We start from the raw sequence: 21,648 nt of genomic DNA on the forward strand, positions 1-21,648 counted from the left end.
CCTGGTGCTGGAGAATGCCATCCAGTGCCCACACCAACAGTACACATAGTGCTGGAGGATGCCGTCTGATGCCCGTAGAAGTGGCACACGTAGCGCTGGAGAGTGCCATCCACTGCCAGACACCAATAGTACACCTGGTGCTGGAGAATGCCATCCAGTGCCCACACCAACAGTACACATAGTGCTGGAGAATGCCGTCCAGTGCCCATACCAACAGTACACCTGGTGCTGGAGAATGCCATCCAGTGCCCACACCAACAGTACACATAGTGCTGGAGAATGCCGTCCAGTGCCCATACCAACAGTACACATGGTGCTGGAGAATGCCGTCCAGTGCCCACACCAACAGTACACATAGTGCTGGAGAATGCCGTCCGAGGCCCGTAGAAGTGGCACACGTAGTGCTGGAGAGTGCCATCCACTGCCAGACACCAATAGTACACCTGGTGCTTGAGAATGCCGTCCAGTGCCCACACCAACAGTACACATAGTGCTGGAGGATGCCGTCTGATGCCCGTAGAAGTGGCACACGTAGCGCTGGAGAGTGCCATCCACTGCCAGACACCAATAGTACACCTGGTGCTGGAGAATGCCAACCAGTGCCCACACCAACAGTACACATAGTGCTGGAGAATGCCGTCTGATGCCCATAGAAATGGCACACGTAGTGCTGGAGAATGCCACCCAGTGCCAAACACCAATAGTACACCTGGTGCTGGAGAATGCCGGGGTCGGCCATGTTTTTTCTAGACCTGGCTAACGGGACGTCTTTATCATGCTCGTTAGCCCGGTCTAGAGTCGCCCCAGCTGCTGCTGGAGAGGGGCGTGGTCGGCTAACGGGACGCATTTATCATGTTCGTTAGCCCGGTCTAGAGTCGCCCCTGCTGCTGGAGAGGGGCGTGGTCGGCCATGTTTTTCCAGACCGGGCTAACGGGACGCCTTTATCAGGTTCGTTAGCCCGGTCTAGAGTCCGCACCAACAGTACACATAGTGCTGGAGAATGCCGTCCGAGGCCCGTAGAAGTGGCACACGTAGTGCTGGAGAGTGCCATCCACTGCCAGACACCAATAGTACACCTGGTGCTTGAGAATGCCGTCCAGTGCCCACACCAACAGTACACATAGTGCTGGAGGATGCCGTCTGATGCCCGTAGAAGTGGCACACGTAGCGCTGGAGAGTGCCATCCACTGCCAGACACCAATAGTACACCTGGTGCTGGAGAATGCCATCCAGTGCCCACACCAACAGTACACATAGTGCTGGAGAATGCCGTCCAGTGCCCACACCAACAGTACACATGGTGCTGGACAATGCCGTCCGTGGCCCGTAGAAGTGGCACACGTAGCGCTGGAGAGTGCCATCCACTGCCAGACACCAATAGTACACCTGGTGCTGGAGAATGCCAACCAGTGCCCACACCAACAGTACACATAGTGCTGGAGAATGCCATCTGATGCCCATAGAAATGGCACACGTAGTGCTGGAGAATGCCACCCAGTGCCAAACACCAATAGTACACCTGGTGCTGGAGAATGCCGGGGTCGGCCATGTTTTTCTAGACCTGGCTAACGGGACGTCTTTATCATGCTCGTTAGCCCGGTCTAGAGTCGCCCCAGCTGCTGCTGGAGAGGGGCGTGGTCGGCAGTGGCTGGCCGGGGGGCGGGGTTACGGCGCTATGGCAACCATGATCCGGCCTGCATGGAAGGTGGAAGGGGGAGGAGTGGTGTGACACGCCGGGCTGCCTGTAGTGGAGGCTCGGGGGGCGGAGTCAGCACCGTGCAGCAGCCGCACACTGACATGCTCTCCCCGGCTCTTCCCGCCTCTTCCCGGTACAGTGAAGCCGGGGGAAGGGCGGCCGGGCTCTGTGTGTGACATGGCGCCGAGCCCGCCCCCTGCTTCCCCGCTCCGGCTGCAGCAGCCATGACGTCACCTGTGAGCGCCGGCTTTGAACCGTGGAGCTGCCGGCCGGTAAGTACGTGCCCGTATCTGCACCACCGCTGCATGTCTGTATGGGGTCAGCTGTGGGGGGCACGGCCGGGGAGACCGGGGTCCCTGCAGTCTGTATGGGGTCAGCTGTGGGGGCACTGCGGGGGAGACAGGCTGTCCCCCTAAGGGGACGGTGAGAAGAGCACAGTGTATGGGGTCAGCTGTGGGGGCACTGTGGGGGAGACAGGCTGTCCCCGTAAGGGGACGGTGAGGAGAGCACAGTGTATGGGGTTAGCTGTGGGGGAGACAGGCTGTCCCCGTAAGGGGACAGTGAGAAGGGACCAGTGTATGGGGTCAGCTGTGGGGGCACTGTGGGGGAGACAGGCTGTCCCCGTAAGGGGACGGTGAGAAGAGCACAGTGTATGGGGTCAGCTGTGGGGGCACTGTGGGGGAGACAGGCTGTCCCCGTAAGGGGACGGTGAGGAGAGCACAGTGTATGGGGGCACTGTGGGGGAGACAGGCTGTCCCCGTAAGGGGACGGTGAGAAGAGCACAGTGTATGGGGTCAGCTGTGGGGGCACTGTGGGGGAGACAGGCTGTCCCCGTAAGGGGACGGTGAGGAGAGCACAGTGTGTGGGGGCACTGTGGGGGAGACAGGCTGTCCCCGTAAGTGGACGGTGAGAAGAGAACAGTGTATGGGGTTAGCTGTGGGGGAGACAGGCTGTCCCCGTAAGGGGACGGTGAGAAGAGCACAGTGTATGGGGTCAGCTGTGGGGGCACTGTGGGGGAGACAGGCTGTCCCCGTAAGGGGACGGTGAGAAGAGCACAGTGTATGGGGTCAGCTGTGGGGGCACTGTGGGGGAGACAGGCTGTCCCCGTAAGGGGACGGTGAGGAGAGCACAGTGTATGGGGGCACTGTGGGGGAGACAGGCTGTCCCCGGAAGGGGACGGTGAGAAGAGCACAGTGTATGGGGTCAGCTGTGGGGGCACTGTGGGGGAGACAGGCTGTCCCCGTAAGGGGACGGTGAGGAGAGCACAGTGTGTGGGGGCACTGTGGGGAAGACAGGCTGTCCCCGTAAGTGGACGGTGAGAAGAGAACAGTGTATGGGGTTAGCTGTGGGGGAGACAGGCTGTCCCCGTAAGGGGACGGTGAGAAGAGCACAGTGTATGGGGTCAGCTGTGGGGGCACTGTGGGGGAGACAGGCTGTCCCCGTAAGGGGACGGTGAGAAGAGCACAGTGTATGGGGTCAGCTGTGGGGGCACTGTGGGGGAGACAGGCTGTCCCCGTAAGGGGACGGTGAGGAGAGCACAGTGTATGGGGGCACTGTGGGGGAGACAGGCTGTCCCCGTAAGGGGACGGTGAGAAGAGAACAGTGTATGGGGTCAGCTGTGGGGGCACTGTGGGGGAGACAGGCTGTCCCCGTAAGGGGACGGTGAGGAGAGCACAGTGTGTGGGGGCACTGTGGGGGAGACAGGCTGTCCCCGTAAGTGGACGGTGAGAAGAGAACAGTGTATGGGGTTAGCTGTGGGGAAGACAGGCTGTCCCCGTAAGGGGATGGTGAGAAGAGAACAGTGTATGGGGTCAGCTGTGGGGGCACTGTGGGGGAGACAGGCTGTCCCCGTAAGGGGACGGTGAGAAGAGCACAGTGTATGGGGTCAGCTGTGGGGGCACTGTGGGGGAGACAGGCTGTCCCCGTAAGTGGACGGTGAGGAGAGCACAGTGTATGGGGTTAGCTGTGGGGAAGACAGGCTGTCCCCGTAAGGGGACGGTGAGAAGAGCACAGTGTATGGGGTCAGCTGTGGGGGCACTGTGGGGGAGACAGGCTGTCCCCGTAAGGGGACGGTGAGGAGAGCACAGTGTGTGGGGGCACTGTGGGGGAGACAGGCTGTCCCCGTAAGTGGACGGTGAGAAGAGAACAGTGTATGGGGTTAGCTGTGGGGGAGACAGGCTGTCCCCGTAAGGGGACGGTGAGAAGGGAACAGTGTATGGGGTCAGCTGTGGGGGCACTGTGGGGGAGACAGGCTGTCCCCGTAAGGGGACGGTGAGAAGAGCACAGTGTATGGGGTCAGCTGTGGGGGCACTGTGGGGGAGACAGGCTGTCCCCGTAAGGGGACGGTGAGGAGAGCACAGTGTATGGGGGCACTGTGGGGGAGACAGGCTGTCCCCGTAAGGGGACGGTGAGAAGAGCACAGTGTATGGGGTCAGCTGTGGGGGCACTGTGGGGGAGACAGGCTGTCCCCGTAAGGGGACGGTGAGGAGAGCACAGTGTGTGGGGGCACTGTGGGGGAGACAGGCTGTCCCCGTAAGTGGACGGTGAGAAGAGAACAGTGTATGGGGTTAGCTGTGGGGGAGACAGGCTGTCCCCGTAAGGGGACGGTGAGAAGAGCACAGTGTATGGGGTCAGCTGTGGGGGCACTGTGGGGGAGACAGGCTGTCCCCGTAAGGGGACGGTGAGAAGAGCACAGTGTATGGGGTCAGCTGTGGGGGCACTGTGGGGGAGACAGGCTGTCCCCGTAAGGGGACGGTGAGGAGAGCACAGTGTATGGGGGCACTGTGGGGGAGACAGGCTGTCCCCGGAAGGGGACGGTGAGAAGAGCACAGTGTATGGGGTCAGCTGTGGGGGCACTGTGGGGGAGACAGGCTGTCCCCGTAAGGGGACGGTGAGAAGAGCACAGTGTATGGGGGCACTGTGGGCGAGACAGGCTGTCCCCGGAAGGGGACGGTGAGAAGAGCACAGTGTATGGGGTCAGCTGTGGGGGCACTGTGGGGGAGACAGGCTGTCCCCGTAAGTGGACGGTGAGAAGAGAACAGTGTATGGGGTTAGCTGTGGGGGAGACAGGCTGTCCCCGGAAGGGGATGGTGAGAAGAGAACAGTGTATGGGGTCAGCTGTGGGGGGGCACTTCGGGCGAGACAGGCGGTCCCCGGAAGGGGATGGTGAGAGAGGCACAGTGAATGGGGTCAGCTGTGGGGGGCATGGCAGGGGTACAGGCAGTCCCTGGGGGGTGAGGGGAGGGTTAGGGGGGCTGTGTTGTCACTGCTATGAACACTAATTATAAAATACAATATTTCCCTTATTAATTTTTATTTTTTTCTTTCCCTGTCTCTCAGTAGGTAACAGAGCGTCACCCACAGGAAGCTCTTGGGGCAGTCGCTGGCTCGCTGTGTCTCTGCTGGGAATATACGCTCATGGAAGAAGGGGTTAATGTACCAGTAGACTTAATAGGACTTAGAATAAAAATTATTTAAAAATTCAATAATTTCCTTTTTTTTTTTTCAAATAGGTAGCAAGGCATCGTGGACACTGGCTCAAGAACTGGCGGGACAAGGACTCCGAGTTTCCCTAATGGACGACATCGCTATGGAGGAACACTGCTCTCCGGCCTCCATCATCATGTGGAGTAGCTAAGCCTCTTCATCCTCGGTTCGGGTAAGTGACAATCCATGTATGTAAGGTCTAAGGAGCTGTCATGGCACATGTACATACATGTATGTGTATACATGTATATACAGTCAGTTGTCATGGCACTCGGGAAGTCACACCAGGGGGCTGTGTGGCTCTGTAGACCTCTACAGCACCACACAGCCCCCTCTACACCAATCCACAGCCATCCTCAGCCCCTCAGAGACAGCACCCATCCTCTGACACCCTCCTCCAGGGCCTGACACCCTCCTCCAGGGCCTGACACCCTCCTCCAGGGCCTGACACCCTCCTCCAGGGCCTGACACCCTCCTCCAGGGCCTGACACCCTCCTCCAGGGCCTGACACCCTCCTCCAGGGCCTGACACCCTCCTCCAGGGCCTGACACCCTCCTCCAGGGCCTGACACCCTCCTCCAGGGCCTGACACCCTCCTCCAGGGCCTGACACCCTCCTCCAGGGCCTGACACCCTCCTCCAGGGCCTGACACCCTCCTCCAGGGCCTGACACCCTCCTCCAGGGCCTGACGCCCTCCTCCAGGGCCTGACGCCCTCCTCCAGGGCCTGACGCCCTCCTCCAGGGCCTGACGCCCTCCTCCAGGGCCTGACGCCCTCCTCCAGGGCCTGACGCCCTCCTCCAGGGCCTGACGCCCTCCTCCAGGGCCTGACGCCCTCCTCCAGGGCCTGACGCCCTCCTCCAGGGCCTGACGCCCTCCTCCAGGGCCTGACGCCCTCCTCCAGGGCCTGACGCCCTCCTCCAGGGCCTGACGCCCTCCTCCAGGGCCTGACGCCCTCCTCCAGGGCCTGACGCCCTCCTCCAGGGCCTGACGCCCTCCTCCAGGGCCTGACGCCCTCCTCCAGGGCCTGACGCCCTCCTCCAGGGCCTGACGCCCTCCTCCAGGGCCTGACGCCCTCCTCCAGGGCCTGACGCCCTCCTCCAGGGCCTGACGCCCTCCTCCAGGGCCTGACGCCCTCCTCCAGGGCCTGACGCCCTCCTCCAGGGCCTGACGCCCTCCTCCAGGGCCTGACGGCCTCCTCCAGGGCCTGACGGCCTCCTCCAGGGCCTGACGGCCTCCTCCAGGGCCTGACGGCCTCCTCCAGGGCCTGACGGCCTCCTCCAGGGCCTGACGGCCTCCTCCAGGGCCTGACGGCCTCCTCCAGGGCCTGACGGCCTCCTCCAGGGCCTGACGGCCTCCTCCAGGGCCTGACGGCCTCCTCCAGGGCCTGACGGCCTCCTCCAGGGCCTGACGGCCTCCTCCAGGGCCTGACGGCCTCCTCCAGGGCCTGACGGCCTCCTCCAGGGCCTGACGGCCTCCTCCAGGGCCTGACGGCCTCCTCCAGGGCCTGACGGCCTCCTCCAGGGCCTGACGGCCTCCTCCAGGGCCTGACGGCCTCCTCCAGGGCCTGACGGCCTCCTCCAGGGCCTGACGGCCTCCTCCAGGGCCTGACGGCCTCCTCCAGGGCCTGACGGCCTCCTCCAGGGCCTGACGGCCTCCTCCAGGGCCTGACGGCCTCCTCCAGGGCCTGACGGCCTCCTCCAGGGCCTGACGGCCTCCTCCAGGGCCTGACGGCCTCCTCCAGGGCCTGACGGCCTCCTCCAGGGCCTGACGGCCTCCTCCAGGGCCTGACGGCCTCCTCCAGGGCCTGACGGCCTCCTCCAGGGCCTGACGGCCTCCTCCAGGGCCTGACGGCCTCCTCCAGGGCCTGACGGCCTCCTCCAGGGCCTGACGGCCTCCTCCAGGGCCTGACGGCCTCCTCCAGGGCCTGACGGCCTCCTCCAGGGCCTGACGGCCTCCTCCAGGGCCTGACGGCCTCCTCCAGGGCCTGACGGCCTCCTCCAGGGCCTGACGGCCTCCTCCAGGGCCTGACGGCCTCCTCCAGGGCCTGACGGCCTCCTCCAGGGCCTGACGGCCTCCTCCAGGGCCTGACGGCCTCCTCCAGGGCCTGACGGCCTCCTCCAGGGCCTGACGGCCTCCTCCAGGGCCTGACGGCCTCCTCCAGGGCCTGACGGCCTCCTCCAGGGCCTGACGGCCTCCTCCAGGGCCTGACGGCCTCCTCCAGGGCCTGACGGCCTCCTCCAGGGCCTGACGGCCTCCTCCAGGGCCTGACGGCCTCCTCCAGGGCCTGACGGCCTCCTCCAGGGCCTGACGGCCTCCTCCAGGGCCTGACGGCCTCCTCCAGGGCCTGACGGCCTCCTCCAGGGCCTGACGGCCTCCTCCAGGGCCTGACGGCCTCCTCCAGGGCCTGACGGCCTCCTCCAGGGCCTGACGGCCTCCTCCAGGGCCTGACGGCCTCCTCCAGGGCCTGACGGCCTCCTCCAGGGCCTGACGGCCTCCTCCAGGGCCTGACGGCCTCCTCCAGGGCCTGACGGCCTCCTCCAGGGCCTGACGGCCTCCTCCAGGGCCTGACGGCCTCCTCCAGGGCCTGACGGCCTCCTCCAGGGCCTGACGGCCTCCTCCAGGGCCTGACGGCCTCCTCCAGGGCCTGACGGCCTCCTCCAGGGCCTGACGGCCTCCTCCAGGGCCTGACGGCCTCCTCCAGGGCCTGACGGCCTCCTCCAGGGCCTGACGGCCTCCTCCAGGGCCTGACGGCCTCCTCCAGGGCCTGACGGCCTCCTCCAGGGCCTGACGGCCTCCTCCAGGGCCTGACGGCCTCCTCCAGGGCCTGACGGCCTCCTCCAGGGCCTGACGGCCTCCTCCAGGGCCTGACGGCCTCCTCCAGGGCCTGACGGCCTCCTCCAGGGCCTGACGGCCTCCTCCAGGGCCTGACGGCCTCCTCCAGGGCCTGACGGCCTCCTCCAGGGCCTGACGGCCTCCTCCAGGGCCTGACGGCCTCCTCCAGGGCCTGACGGCCTCCTCCAGGGCCTGACGGCCTCCTCCAGGGCCTGACGGCCTCCTCCAGGGCCTGACGGCCTCCTCCAGGGCCTGACGGCCTCCTCCAGGGCCTGACGGCCTCCTCCAGGGCCTGACGGCCTCCTCCAGGGCCTGACGGCCTCCTCCAGGGCCTGACGGCCTCCTCCAGGGCCTGACGGCCTCCTCCAGGGCCTGACGGCCTCCTCCAGGGCCTGACGGCCTCCTCCAGGGCCTGACGGCCTCCTCCAGGGCCTGACGGCCTCCTCCAGGGCCTGACGGCCTCCTCCAGGGCCTGACGGCCTCCTCCAGGGCCTGACGGCCTCCTCCAGGGCCTGACGGCCTCCTCCAGGGCCTGACGGCCTCCTCCAGGGCCTGACGGCCTCCTCCAGGGCCTGACGGCCTCCTCCAGGGCCTGACGGCCTCCTCCAGGGCCTGACGGCCTCCTCCAGGGCCTGACGGCCTCCTCCAGGGCCTGACGGCCTCCTCCAGGGCCTGACGGCCTCCTCCAGGGCCTGACGGCCTCCTCCAGGGCCTGACGGCCTCCTCCAGGGCCTGACGGCCTCCTCCAGGGCCTGACGGCCTCCTCCAGGGCCTGACGGCCTCCTCCAGGGCCTGACGGCCTCCTCCAGGGCCTGACGGCCTCCTCCAGGGCCTGACGGCCTCCTCCAGGGCCTGACGGCCTCCTCCAGGGCCTGACGGCCTCCTCCAGGGCCTGACGGCCTCCTCCAGGGCCTGACGGCCTCCTCCAGGGCCTGACGGCCTCCTCCAGGGCCTGACGGCCTCCTCCAGGGCCTGACGGCCTCCTCCAGGGCCTGACGGCCTCCTCCAGGGCCTGACGGCCTCCTCCAGGGCCTGACGGCCTCCTCCAGGGCCTGACGGCCTCCTCCAGGGCCTGACGGCCTCCTCCAGGGCCTGACGGCCTCCTCCAGGGCCTGACGGCCTCCTCCAGGGCCTGACGGCCTCCTCCAGGGCCTGACGGCCTCCTCCAGGGCCTGACGGCCTCCTCCAGGGCCTGACGGCCTCCTCCAGGGCCTGACGGCCTCCTCCAGGGCCTGACGGCCTCCTCCAGGGCCTGACGGCCTCCTCCAGGGCCTGACGGCCTCCTCCAGGGCCTGACGGCCTCCTCCAGGGCCTGACGGCCTCCTCCAGGGCCTGACGGCCTCCTCCAGGGCCTGACGGCCTCCTCCAGGGCCTGACGGCCTCCTCCAGGGCCTGACGGCCTCCTCCAGGGCCTGACGGCCTCCTCCAGGGCCTGACGGCCTCCTCCAGGGCCTGACGGCCTCCTCCAGGGCCTGACGGCCTCCTCCAGGGCCTGACGGCCTCCTCCAGGGCCTGACGGCCTCCTCCAGGGCCTGACGGCCTCCTCCAGGGCCTGACGGCCTCCTCCAGGGCCTGACGGCCTCCTCCAGGGCCTGACGGCCTCCTCCAGGGCCTGACGGCCTCCTCCAGGGCCTGACGGCCTCCTCCAGGGCCTGACGGCCTCCTCCAGGGCCTGACGGCCTCCTCCAGGGCCTGACGGCCTCCTCCAGGGCCTGACGCCCTCCTCCAGGGCCTGACGCCCTCCTCCAGGGCCTGACGCCCTCCTCCAGGGCCTGACGCCCTCCTCCAGGGCCTGACGCCCTCCTCCAGGGCCTGACGCCCTCCTCCAGGGCCTGACGCCCTCCTCCAGGGCCTGACGCCCTCCTCCAGGGCCTGACGCCCTCCTCCAGGGCCTGACGCCCTCCTCCAGGGCCTGACGCCCTCCTCCAGGGCCTGACGCCCTCCTCCAGGGCCTGACGCCCTCCTCCAGGGCCTGACGCCCTCCTCCAGGGCCTGACGCCCTCCTCCAGGGCCTGACGCCCTCCTCCAGGGCCTGACGCCCTCCTCCAGGGCCTGACGCCCTCCTCCAGGGCCTGACGCCCTCCTCCAGGGCCTGACGCCCTCCTCCAGGGCCTGACGCCCTCCTCCAGGGCCTGACGCCCTCCTCCAGGGCCTGACGCCCTCCTCCAGGGCCTGACGCCCTCCTCCAGGGCCTGACGCCCTCCTCCAGGGCCTGACGCCCTCCTCCAGGGCCTGACGCCCTCCTCCAGGGCCTGACGCCCTCCTCCAGGGCCTGACGCCCTCCTCCAGGGCCTGACGCCCTCCTCCAGGGCCTGACGCCCTCCTCCAGGGCCTGACGCCCTCCTCCAGGGCCTGACGCCCTCCTCCAGGGCCTGACGCCCTCCTCCAGGGCCTGACGCCCTCCTCCAGGGCCTGACGCCCTCCTCCAGGGCCTGACGCCCTCCTCCAGGGCCTGACGCCCTCCTCCAGGGCCTGACGCCCTCCTCCAGGGCCTGACGCCCTCCTCCAGGGCCTGACGCCCTCCTCCAGGGCCTGACGCCCTCCTCCAGGGCCTGACGCCCTCCTCCAGGGCCTGACGCCCTCCTCCAGGGCCTGACGCCCTCCTCCAGGGCCTGACGCCCTCCTCCAGGGCCTGACGCCCTCCTCCAGGGCCTGACGCCCTCCTCCAGGGCCTGACGCCCTCCTCCAGGGCCTGACGCCCTCCTCCAGGGCCTGACGCCCTCCTCCAGGGCCTGACGCCCTCCTCCAGGGCCTGACGCCCTCCTCCAGGGCCTGACGCCCTCCTCCAGGGCCTGACGCCCTCCTCCAGGGCCTGACGCCCTCCTCCAGGGCCTGACGCCCTCCTCCAGGGCCTGACGCCCTCCTCCAGGGCCTGACGCCCTCCTCCAGGGCCTGACGCCCTCCTCCAGGGCCTGACGCCCTCCTCCAGGGCCTGACGCCCTCCTCCAGGGCCTGACACCCTCCTCCAGGGCCTGACACCCTCCTCCAGGGCCTGACACCCTCCTCCAGGGCCTGACACCCTCCTCCAGGGCCTGACACCCTCCTCCAGGGCCTGACGCCCTCCTCCAGGGCCTGACACCCTCCTCCAGGGCCTGACACCCTCCTCCAGGGCCTGACACCCTCCTCCAGGGCCTGACACCCTCCTCCAGGGCCTGACACCCTCCTCCAGGGCCTGACACCCTCCTCCAGGGCCTGACACCCTCCTCCAGGGCCTGACACCCTCCTCCAGGGCCTGACACCCTCCTCCAGGGCCTGACACCCTCCTCCAGGGCCTGACACCCTCCTCCAGGGCCTGACACCCTCCTCCAGGGCCTGACACCCTCCTCCAGGGCCTGACACCCTCCTCCAGGGCCTGACACCCTCCTCCAGGGCCTGACACCCTCCTCCAGGGCCTGACACCCTCCTCCAGGGCCTGACACCCTCCTCCAGGGCCTGACACCCTCCTCCAGGGCCTGACACCCTCCTCCAGGGCCTGACACCCTCCTCCAGGGCCTGACACCCTCCTCCAGGGCCTGACACCCTCCTCCAGGGCCTGACACCCTCCTCCAGGGCCTGACACCCTCCTCCAGGGCCTGACACCCTCCTCCAGGGCCTGACACCCTCCTCCAGGGCCTGACACCCTCCTCCAGGGCCTGACACCCTCCTCCAGGGCCTGACACCCTCCTCCAGGGCCTGACACCCTCCTCCAGGGCCTGACACCCTCCTCCAGGGCCTGACACCCTCCTCCAGGGCCTGACACCCTCCTCCAGGGCCTGACACCCTCCTCCAGGGCCTGACACCCTCCTCCAGGGCCTGACACCCTCCTCCAGGGCCTGACACCCTCCTCCAGGGCCTGACACCCTCCTCCAGGGCCTGACACCCTCCTCCAGGGCCTGACACCCTCCTCCAGGGCCTGACACCCTCCTCCAGGGCCTGACACCCTCCTCCAGGGCCTGACACCCTCCTCCAGGGCCTGACACCCTCCTCCAGGGCCTGACACCCTCCTCCAGGGCCTGACACCCTCCTCCAGGGCCTGACACCCTCCTCCAGGGCCTGACACCCTCCTCCAGGGCCTGACACCCTCCTCCAGGGCCTGACACCCTCCTCCAGGGCCTGACACCCTCCTCCAGGGCCTGACACCCTCCTCCAGGGCCTGACACCCTCCTCCAGGGCCTGACACCCTCCTCCAGGGCCTGACACCCTCCTCCAGGGCCTGACACCCTCCTCCAGGGCCTGACACCCTCCTCCAGGGCCTGACACCCTCCTCCAGGGCCTGACACCCTCCTCCAGGGCCTGACACCCTCCTCCAGGGCCTGACACCCTCCTCCAGGGCCTGACACCCTCCTCCAGGGCCTGACACCCTCCTCCAGGGCCTGACACCCTCCTCCAGGGCCTGACACCCTCCTCCAGGGCCTGACACCCTCCTCCAGGGCCTGACACCCTCCTCCAGGGCCTGACACCCTCCTCCAGGGCCTGACACCCTCCTCCAGGGCCTGACACCCTCCTCCAGGGCCTGACACCCTCCTCCAGGGCCTGACACCCTCCTCCAGGGCCTGACACCCTCCTCCAGGGCCTGACACCCTCCTCCAGGGCCTGACACCCTCCTCCAGGGCCTGACACCCTCCTCCAGGGCCTGACACCCTCCTCCAGGGCCTGACACCCTCCTCCAGGGCCTGACACCCTCCTCCAGGGCCTGACACCCTCCTCCAGGGCCTGACACCCTCCTCCAGGGCCTGACACCCTCCTCCAGGGCCTGACACCCTCCTCCAGGGCCTGACACCCTCCTCCAGGGCCTGACACCCTCCTCCAGGGCCTGACACCCTCCTCCAGGGCCTGACACCCTCCTCCAGGGCCTGACACCCTCCTCCAGGGCCTGACACCCTCCTCCAGGGCCTGACACCCTCCTCCAGGGCCTGACACCCTCCTCCAGGGCCTGACACCCTCCTCCAGGGCCTGACACCCTCCTCCAGGGCCTGACACCCTCCTCCAGGGCCTGACACCCTCCTCCAGGGCCTGACACCCTCCTCCAGGGCCTGACACCCTCCTCCAGGGCCTGACACCCTCCTCCAGGGCCTGACACCCTCCTCCAGGGCCTGACACCCTCCTCCAGGGCCTGACACCCTCCTCCAGGGCCTGACACCCTCCTCCAGGGCCTGACACCCTCCTCCAGGGCCTGACACCCTCCTCCAGGGCCTGACACCCTCCTCCAGGGCCTGACACCCTCCTCCAGGGCCTGACACCCTCCTCCAGGGCCTGACACCCTCCTCCAGGGCCTGACACCCTCCTCCAGGGCCTGACACCCTCCTCCAGGGCCTGACACCCTCCTCCAGGGCCTGACACCCTCCTCCAGGGCCTGACACCCTCCTCCAGGGCCTGACACCCTCCTCCAGGGCCTGACACCCTCCTCCAGGGCCTGACACCCTCCTCCAGGGCCTGACACCCTCCTCCATCCTCTGACACCCTCCTCCATCCTCTGACACCCTCCTCCAGCCTCTGACACCCTCCTCCATGGCCTGACACCCTCCTCCATGGCCTGACACCCTCCTCCATGGCCTGACACCCTCCTCCATCCTCTGACACCCTCCTCCAGGGCCTGACACCCTCCTCCATCCTGTGACACCCTCCTCCAGCCTCTGACACCCTCCTCCAGGGCCTGACACCCTCCTCCAGCCTCTGACACCCTCCTCCATGGGCTGACACCCTCCTCCATGGGCTGACACCCTCCTCCATGGGCTGACACCCTCCTCCATGGGCTGACACCCTCCTCCATGGGCTGACACCCTCCTCCATGGGCTGACACCCTCCTCCATGGCCTGACACCCTCCTCCATGGCCTGACACCCTCCTCCAGCCTCTGACACCCTCCTCCAGCCTCTGACACCCTCCTCCATGGCCTGACACCCTCCTCCATGGCCTGACACCCTCCTCCATGGCCTGACACCCTCCTCCAGCCTCTGACACCCTCCTCCATGGCCTGACACCCTCCTCCATGGCCTGACACCCTCCTCCATGGCCTGACACCCTCCTCCATGGCCTGACACCCTCCTCCATGGCCTGACACCCTCCTCCATGGCCTGACACCCTCCTCCATGGCCTGACACCCTCCTCCATGGCCTGACACCCTCCTCCATGGCCTGACACCCTCCTCCATCCTCTGACACCCTCCTCCATGGCCTGACACCCTCCTCCAGCCTCTGACACCCTCCTCCAGCCTCTGACACCCTCCTCCAGCCTCTGACACCCTCCTCCACGGCCTGACACCCTCCTCCACGGGCTGACACCCTCCTCCACGGGCTGACACCCTCCTCCATCCTCTGACACCCTCCTCCAGCCTCTGACACCCTCCTCCAGCCTCTGACACCCTCCTCCATGGGCTGACACCCTCCTCCATGGGCTGACACCCTCCTCCATGGGCTGACACCCTCCTCCATGGCCTGACACCCTCCTCCATCCTCTGACACCCTCCTCCAGCCTCTGACACCCTCCTCCAGCCTCTGACACCCTCCTCCAGCCTCTGACACCCTCCTCCAGCCTCTGACACCCTCCTCCACGGCCTGACACCCTCCTCCACGGCCTGACACCCTCCTCCATCCTCTGACACCCTCCTCCATCCTCTGACACCCTCCTCCATGGCCTGACACCCTCCTCCAGCCTCTGACACCCTCCTCCATCCTCTGACACCCTCCTCCAGCCTCTGACACCCTCCTCCAGCCTCTGACACCCTCCTCCAGGGCCTGACACCCTCCTCCAGGGCCTGACACCCTCCTCCAGGGCCTGACACCCTCCTCCAGGGCCTGACACCCTCCTCCAGGGCCTGACACCCTCCTCCATCCTCTGACACCCTCCTCCATCCTCTGACACCCTCCTCCATCCTCTGACACCCTCCTCCAGCCTCTGACACCCTCCTCCAGCCTCTGACACCCTCCTCCATGGCCTGACACCCTCCTCCATGGCCTGACACCCTCCTCCATGGCCTGACACCCTCCTCCATGGCCTGACACCCTCCTCCAGCCTCTGACACCCTCCTCCAGCCTCTGACACCCTCCTCCATGGCCTGACACCCTCCTCCATGGCCTGACACCCTCCTCCATGGCCTGACACCCTCCTCCATGGCCTGACACCCTCCTCCATGGCCTGACACCCTCCTCCATGGCCTGACACCGTCCTCCATGGCCTGACACCGTCCTCCATGGCCTGACACCCTCCTCCAGGGCCTGACACCCTCCTCCATGGCCTGACACCCTCCTCCATGGCCTGACACCCTCCTCCATGGCCTGACACCCTCCTCCATGGCCTGACACCCTCCTCCATGGCCTGACACCCTCCTCCATGGCCTGACACCCTCCTCCATGGCCTGACACCCTCCTCCATGGCCTGACACCCTCCTCCATGGCCTGACACCCTCCTCCAGGGCCTGACACCCTCCTCCAGGGCCTGACACCCTCCTCCATCCTCTGACACCCTCCTCCAGGGCCTGACACCCTCCTCCATCCTGTGACACCCTCCTCCAGCCTCTGACACCCTCCTCCAGGGCCTGACACCCTCCTCCAGCCTCTGACACCCTCCTCCATGGGCTGACACCCTCCTCCATGGGCTGACACCCTCCTCCATGGGCTGACACCCTCCTCCATGGGCTGACACCCTCCTCCATGGGCTGACACCCTCCTCCATGGGCTGACACCCTCCTCCATGGGCTGACACCCTCCTCCATGGGCTGACACCCTCCTCCATGGCCTGACACCCTCCTCCATGGCCTGACACCCTCCTCCAGCCTCTGACACCCTCCTCCAGCCTCTGACACCCTCCTCCAGCCTCTGACACCCTCCTCCAGCCTCTGACACCCTCCTCCAGCCTCTGACACCCTCCTCCAGCCTCTGACACCCTCCTCCAACCTCTGACACCCTCCTCCAGCCTCTGACACCCTCCTCCAGCCTCTGACACCCTCCTCCAGCCTCTGACACCCTCCTCCAGCCTCTGACACCCTCCTCCATGGCCTGACACCCTCCTCCATGGCCTGACACCCTCCTCCATGGCCTGACACCCTCCTCCATCCTCTGACACCCTCCTCCATGGCCTGACACCCTCCTCCATCCTCTGACACCCTCCTCCAGCCTCTGACACCCTCCTCCAGCCTCTGACACCCTCCTCCAGCCTCTGACACCCTCCTCCAGCCTCTGACACCCTCCTCCAGGGCCTGACACCCTCCTCCATCCTGTGACACCCTCCTCCAGCCTCTGACACCCTCCTCCAGCCTCTGACACCCTCCTCCATGGCCTGACACCCTCCTCCATGGCCTGACACCCTCCTCCATGGCCTGACACCCTCCTCCAGCCTCTGACACCCTCCTCCAGCCTCTGACACCCTCCTCCATGGCCTGACACCCTCCTCCATGGCCTGACACCCTCCTCCATGGACTGACACCCTCCTCCATGGCCTGACACCCTCCTCCAGCCTCTGACACCCTCCTCCAGCCTCTGACACCCTCCTCCATGGCCTGACACCCTCCTCCATGGCCTGACACCCTCCTCCAGCCTCTGACACCCTCCTCCATGGCCTGACACCCTCCTCCATGGCCTGACACCCTCCTCCATGGCCTGACACCCTCCTCCATGGCCTGACACCCTCCTCCATGGCCTGACACCCTCCTCCATGGCCTGACACCCTCCTCCATGGCCTGACACCCTCCTCCATGGCCTGACACCCTCCTCCATGGCCTGACACCCTCCTCCATGGCCTGACACCCTCCTCCATGGCCTGACACCCTCCTCCATCCTCTGACACCCTCCTCCAGGGCCTGACACCCTCCTCCAGCCTCTGACACCCTCCTCCAGCCTCTGACACCCTCCTCCAGCCTCTGACACCCTCCTCCAGCCTCTGACACCCTCCTCCAGCCTCTGACACCCTCCTCCAGCCTCTGACACCCTCCTCCAGCCTCTGACACCCTCCTCCAGCCTCTGACATCCTCCTCCAGCCTCTGACACCCTCCTCCAGCCTCTGACACCCTCCTCCAGCCTCTGACACCCTCCTCCATGGCCTGACACCCTCCTCCATGGCCTGACACCCTCCTCCAGGGCCTGACACCCTCCTCCATGGCCTGACACCCTCCTCCAGCCTCTGACACCCTCCTCCAGGGCCTGACACCCTCCTCCAGGGCCTGACACCCTCCTCCAGGGCCTGACACCCTCCTCCAGGGCCTGACACCCTCCTCCAGGGCCTGACACCCTCCTCCATGGCCTGACACCCTCCTCCAGCCTCTGACACCCTCCTCCAGCCTCTGACACCCTCCTCCAGCCTCTGACACCCTCCTCCAGCCTCTGACATCCTCCTCCAGCCTCTGACACCCTCCTCCATGGCCTGACACCCTCCTCCATCCTCTGACCCCCTCCTCCATGGCCTGACACCCTCCTCCATCCTCTGACACCCTCCTCCAGGGCCTGACACCCTCCTCCAGGGCCTGACACCCTCCTCCAGCCTCTGACACCCTCCTCCATGGCCTGACACCCTCCTCCATCCTCTGACACCCTCCTCCATGGCCTGACACCCTCCTCCATCCTCTGACACCCTCCTCCAGGGCCTGACACCCTCCTCCAGGGCCTGACACCCTCCTCCAGGGCCTGACACCCTCCTCCAGGGCCTGACACCCTCCTCCATGGCCTGACACCCTCCTCCATGGCCTGACACCCTCCTCCATGGCCTGACACCCTCCTCCATGGCCTGACACCCTCCTCCATGGCCTGACACCCTCCTCCATGGCCTGACACCCTCCTCCATGGCCTGACACCCTCCTCCATGGCCTGACACCCTCCTCCATGGCCTGACACCCTCCTCCAGGGCCTGACACCCTCCTCCAGGGCCTGACACCCTCCTCCAGGGCCTGACACCCTCCTCCAGGGCCTGACACCCTCCTCCAGGGCCTGACACCCTCCTCCAGGGCCTGACACCCTCCTCCAGGGCCTGACACCCTCCTCCAGGGCCTGACACCCTCCTCCAGCCTCTGACACCCTCCTCCAGGGCCTGACACCCTCCTCCAGGGCCTGACACCCTCCTCCAGGGCCTGACACCCTCCTCCAGGGCCTGACACCCTCCTCCAGGGCCTGACACCCTCCTCCAGGGCCTGACACCCTCCTCCAGGGCCTGACACCCTCCTCCAGGGCCTGACACCCTCCTCCAGGGCCTGACACCCTCCTCCAGGGCCTGACACCCTCCTCCAGGGCCTGACACCCTCCTCCAGGGCCTGACACCCTCCTCCAGCCTCTGACACCCTCCTCCATGGCCTGACACCCTCCTCCATCCTCTGACACCCTCCTCCATGGCCTGACACCCTCCTCCATCCTCTGACACCCTCCTCCATGGCCTGACACCCTCCTCCATCCTCTGACACCCTCCTCCAGGGCCTGACACCCTCCTCCAGGGCCTGACACCCTCCTCCAGCCTCTGACACCCTCCTCCATGGCCTGACACCCTCCTCCATGGCCTGACACCCTCCTCCATGGCCTGACACCCTCCTCCATGGCCTGACACCCTCCTCCATGGCCTGACACCCTCCTCCATGGCCTGACACCCTGCTCCATGGCCTGACACCCTCCTCCATGGCCTGACACCCTCCTCCATGGCCTGACACCCTCCTCCAGCCTCTGACACCCTCCTCCATGGCCTGACACCCTCCTCCATGGCCTGACACCCTCCTCCAGCCTCTGACACCCTCCTCCATCCTCTGACACCCTCCTCCAGGGCCTGACACCCTCCTCCAGGGCCTGACACCCTCCTCCAGGGCCTGACACCCTCCTCCAGGGCCTGACACCCTCCTCCAGGGCCTGACACCCTCCTCCAGGGCCTGACACCCTCCTCCATGGCCTGACACCCTCCTCCATGGCCTGACACCCTCCTCCATGGCCTGACACCCTCCTCCATCCTCTGACACCCTCCTCCATCCTCTGACACCCTCCTCCAGCCTCTGACACCCTCCTCCAGCCTCTGACACCCTCCTCCATCCTCTGACACCCTCCTCCATCCTCTGACACCCTCCTCCATGGCCTGACACCCTCCTCCATGGCCTGACACCCTCCTCCATGGCCTGACACCCTCCTCCATGGCCTGACACCCTCCTCCATGGCCTGACACCCTCCACCATGGCCTGACACCCTCCTCCATGGCCTGACACCCTCCTCCATGGCCTGACACCCTCCTCCATGGCCTGACACCCTCCCCCATGGCCTGACACCCTCCTCCATGGCCTGACACCCTCCTCCATGGCCTGACACCCTCCTCCATGGCCTGACACCCTCCTCCATGGCCTGACACCCTCCTCCATGGGCTGACACCCTCCTCCATCCTCTGACACCCTCCTCCATGGCCTGACACCCTCCTCCATGGCCTGACACCCTCCTCCATGGCCTGACACCCTCCTCCATGGCCTGACACCCTCCTCCATGGCCTGACACCCTCCTCCATGGCCTGACACCCTCCTCCATGGCCTGACACCCTCCTCCATGGCCTGACACCCTCCTCCATGGCCTGACACCCTCCTCCATGGCCTGACACCCTCCTCCATGGCCTGACACCCTCCTCCATGGCCTGACACCCTCCTCCATGGCCTGACACCCTCCTCCATGGCCTGACACCCTCCTCCATCCTCTGACACCCTCCTCCATCCTCTGACACCCCCCTCCATCCTGTGACACCCTCCTCCATCCTGTGACACCCTCCTCCAGCCTCTGACACCCTCCTCCAGGGCCTGACACCCTCCTCCATCCTCTGACACCCTCCTCCATCCTCTGACACCCTCCTCCAGGGCCTGACACCCTCCTCCAGGGCCTGACACCCTCCGCCAGGGCCTGACACCCTCCTCCAGGGCCTGACACCCTCCTCCAGCCTCTGACACCCTCCTCCATGGCCTGACACCCTCCTCCAGCCTCTGACACCCTCCTCCATGGCCTGACACCCTCCTCCAGCCTCTGACACCCTCCTCCATGGCCTGACACCCTCCTCCATGGCCTGACACCCTCCTCCATGGCCTGACACCCTCCTCCATGGCCTGACACCCTCCTCCAGCCTCTGACACCCTCCTCCAGCCTCTGACACCCTCCTCCATGGCCTGACACCCTCCTCCATGGCCTGACACCCTCCTCCATGGCCTGACACCCTCCTCCATGGCCTGACACCCTCCTCCATGGCCTGACACCCTCCTCCATGGCCTGACACCCTCCTCCATGGCCTGACACCCTCCTCCATGGCCTGACACCCTCCTCCATGGCCTGACACCCTCCTCCATGGCCTGACACCCTCCTCCATGGCCTGACACCCTCCTCCATGGCCTGACACCCTCCTCCATGGCCTGACACCCTCCTCCATGGCCTGACACCCTCCTCCATGGCCTGACACCCTCCTCCAGGGCCTGACACCCTCCTCCATCCTCTGACACCCTCCTCCAGGGCCTGACACCCTCCTCCAGCCTCTGACACCCTCCTCCAGGGCCTGACACCCTCCTCCAGCCTCTGACACCCTCCTCCAGCCTCTGACACCCTCCTCCAGCCTCTGACACCCTCCTCCAGCCTCTGACACCCTCCTCCAGCCTCTGACACCCTCCTCCAGCCTCTGACATCCTCCTCCAGCCTCTGACACCCTCCTCCAGCCTCTGACACCCTCCTCCAGCCTCTGACACCCTCCTCCAGCCTCTGACACCCTCCTCCATGGCCTGACACCCTCCTCCATGGCCTGACACCCTCCTCCATGGCCTGACACCCTCCTCCATGGCCTGACACCCTCCTCCATGGCCTGACACCCTCCTCCATGGCCTGACACCCTCCTCCATGGCCTGACACCCTCCTCCAGCCTCTGACACCCTCCTCCATGGCCTGACACCCTCCTCCATGGCCTGACACCCTCCTCCAGCCTCTGACACCCTCCTCCAGCCTCTGACACCCTCCTCCAGCCTCTGACACCCTCCTCCAGCCTCTGACACCCTCCTCCATGGCCTGACACCCTCCTCCATGGCCTGACACCGTCCTCCATGGCCTGACACCGTCCTCCATGGCCTGACACCCTCCTCCATCCTCTGACACCCTCCTCCATCCTCTGACACCCTCCTCCATCCTCTGACACCCTCCTCCATCCTCTGACACCCTCCTCCATCCTCTGACACCCTCCTCCAGCCTCTGACACCCTCCTCCAGCCTCTGACACCCTCCTCCAGGGCCTGACACCCTCCTCCAGGGCCTGACACCCTCCTCCAGGGCCTGACACCCTCCTCCAGGGCCTGACACCCTCCTCTATGGCCTGACACCCTCCTCCAGCCTCTGACACCCTCCTCCAGCCTCTGACACCCTCCTCCAGGGCCTGACACCCTCCTCCAGGGCCTGACACCCTCCTCCAGGGCCTGACACCCTCCTCCAGGGCCTGACACCCTCCTCCATGGCCTGACACCCTCCTCCAGCCTCTGACACCCTCCTCCATGGCCTGACACCCTCCTCCATGGCCTGACACCCTCCTCCATGGCCTGACACCCTCCTCCATGGCCTGACACCCTCCTCCATGGCCTGACACCCTCCTCCATCCTCTGACACCCTCCTCCAGCCTCTGACACCCTCCTCCAGCCTCTGACACCCTCCTCCAGCCTCTGACACCCTCCTCCAGCCTCTGACACCCTCCTCCAGCCTCT

General features: G+C 66.7%; 1 long non-coding RNA gene across 1 annotated transcript in view; it reads left to right on the forward strand.

Moving 5' to 3' along the window:
- The first annotated feature begins 1,699 nt into the window (after positions 1-1,699).
- LOC138651195 (uncharacterized) overlaps positions 1,700-21,648 on the forward strand; it is a 31,081-nt gene continuing 11,132 nt past the window's right edge. Inside the window, exons 1-2 of the long non-coding RNA XR_011315450.1 lie at positions 1,700-1,968; positions 5,036-5,354. This is a non-coding gene — a long non-coding RNA (uncharacterized lncRNA). The remainder of the gene's footprint in view (positions 1,969-5,035; positions 5,355-21,648) is intronic.

This window comes from Ranitomeya imitator, chromosome 10 (assembly GCF_032444005.1).
Source record: "Ranitomeya imitator isolate aRanImi1 chromosome 10, aRanImi1.pri, whole genome shotgun sequence".
In the NCBI taxonomy this organism is placed as follows: Eukaryota; Metazoa; Chordata; class Amphibia; order Anura; family Dendrobatidae; genus Ranitomeya; species Ranitomeya imitator.